Below are 2,512 nucleotides of genomic sequence, written 5' to 3' on the forward strand. Positions count from 1 at the left end.
CAGTGCGCTGAACCTTTTTTCTTCAATGATTTTTGATCTTCACTGGTGTCCATGGATTACATGAAATCTTTCCACCTTTATCCACCTTTGTCATGGTAGGGAGAACACGTCAAAGTAAGGGTGGGATCAACTAAGATAGCACAAAGGATACTCCAAAAAATACGGCAATCAAACTGATATTGTGGTGATCTGTCAGTTTGCACACTCTACTGAAATAGCTCATTATGAAATAAATAAGTCATTCTGAAAAACATCAATGTGAAATAAAAACAAAGATACTTTGGAAAATATTGATTTTGAAATCCGAGTTTCTGAAAAAAGCCACAAATTATAATAACATTCAAGATGATTAAAAATAAATATTTAAAAATGATGTTTTTAAAAAAATGAATAGGTTTTTAAAGCAAATTGAAATATAGTTAATAATATTTAAATTGAAAAAAATCTTTGTGCAGGTTTTTCACAATTTCATGATCTTTTTATGTATTTATAAGAGATTTATTGGTTGATTGTGTGATTGCACAATCATATTCATATGTATATTTTTAACTATGAACAATTTGGAGCTCCATAGATTTCTTGTGTTCTTTCAGCAACATCCATCTTAAAAGAAAATAAACAATAAAAAAGTTAAAACAATATCTGGGCTTTTTGTGTGTATATAGGGTTGAGGGTGTGGATAACATCCTTCGTGACATAATGTATTTTCTCATCCTAAATGTTAGGAGAAAGACCTGGCAGGCACCTCATGAAAAGTCCTCCATAGTCACAACATTGAGACATGTCAGAAAGTTTTATTTACTGGCAAGTTAGTCAGACCTTTGATAGTGGGGAGTGCAGAATTATTAGGCAAATGAGTATTTTGACCATATCATCTTGTTCATGCATGCTCCAAGCTGTATAGGCTCGAAAGCCTACTACCAATTAAGCATATTTGGTGATGTGTATCTCAGTAACGAGAAGGGGTGTGGTCTAATGACATCAACACCCTATATCAGGTGTGCATAATTATTAGGCAACTTCCTTTCCTTTGGCAAAATGGGTCAAAAGGAGGACTTGACAGGCTCAAAAAAGTAAAAAATAGTGAGATATCTTGCAGAGGGATGCAGCACTCTTAAAATTGCCAACCTTCTGAAGCGTGATCATCGAACAATCAAGCATTTCATTCCAAATAGTCAACAGGGTCGCAAGAAGCGTGTGGAAAAACCAAGGTGCAAAATAACTGCCCGCGAACTGGGAAAAGTCAAGCGTACAACTGCCAAGATGCCACTTGCCACAAGTTTTTCACATATTTCAGAGCTGCAACATCACTGGAGTGCCCAAAAGCACATGGTGTGCAATACTCAGAGACATGGCCAAGGTAAGAAAGGCTGAAAAACGACCACCACTGAAGAAGACACACAAGCTGAAATGTCAGGACTGGGCAAAGAAATATCTCAAGACTGATTTTTCTAAGGTTTTATGGACTGACAGAATGAGAGTGCGTCTTGATGGGCCAGATGGATGGGCCCGTGGCTGGATCGGTAAAGGGGAGAGAGCTCCAGTCCGACTCAGACGCCAGTAAGGTGGAAGTGGAGTACTGGTTTGGGCCGGTATCATCAAAGATGAGCTTGTGGGGCTTTTCGGGTTGAGGATGGAGTCAAGCTCAACTCCCAGTCCTGGTCAACTGCCAGTTTCTGGAAGACACCTTCTTCAAGCAGTGGTACAGGAAGAAGTCTGCATCCTTCAAGATGGGGTTCAGATCAGGTGAACAAGGAGGCCAAGTTATTGGTTTTTCTTCTTTTAGACCCTTTCTTGCCAGCCACGCTGTGGAGTACTTGGACCCGTGTGATGGAGCATTGTCCTGCATGAAAATCACCTGTTGTCCATCATGAAATGTGAGATTTACAAGGAGGGAAAATGGTACACCTCTCTGAACAGTGTCTGGGAGGCTGTGGTTGCTGCTGCACGCAATGTTGATGGTGAACAGATCAAAACACTGACAGAATCCATGGATGGCAGGCTTTTGAGTGTCCTTGCAAAGAAAGGTGGCTACATTGGTCACTGATTTGTTTTTGTTTTGTTTGAAGGTCAGAAATGCATATTTTTTTGTGAATGTTGAGATGTTATATTGGTTTCACTGGTGAAAATAAACAATTGAAATGAATTTGTTTTGTGTTAAGTTGCCTAATAATTATGCACAGTAATAGTGACCTGCACACACAGATATCCTGCTAAAATAGCTAAAACTAAAAACTACTACCAACAATTTTCAGCTTTGATACTAATGAGTTTTTGGATTCATTGAGAACATGGTTGTTGTTCAATAATAAAATTAATCCTCAAATACAACTTGCCCAATAATTCTGCACTCCCTGATACAATATTGTCCTAAATAGACATACAATTACACCACTTATTAATCAAAAGCTCTCTTCCTGAGAGCACTTTTGGAATCATCTTACCAAAACTTTACTAACTTTACTTAAACGCAGGTTTTCAAACGGCATAATCATAATTTAGAAATGGTTCA

General features: G+C 38.1%; 1 long non-coding RNA gene across 1 annotated transcript; it reads left to right on the forward strand.

Annotated features, from left to right (window-relative positions):
- The first annotated feature begins 674 nt into the window (after window positions 1-674).
- On the forward strand, window positions 675-2,146 carry LOC144996691 (uncharacterized). Its single transcript, XR_013659546.1, has 2 exons — window positions 675-1,360; window positions 1,457-2,146. It is a non-coding gene; the product is annotated as an uncharacterized LOC144996691 (long non-coding RNA).
- Window positions 2,147-2,512: the final 366 nt, after the last annotated feature.

Source organism: Oryzias latipes, chromosome 12 (assembly GCF_053564925.1).
Source record: "Oryzias latipes strain Hd-rR chromosome 12, Olatipes_Hd-rR_3.1".
NCBI lineage: Eukaryota > Metazoa > Chordata > Actinopteri > Beloniformes > Adrianichthyidae > Oryzias > Oryzias latipes.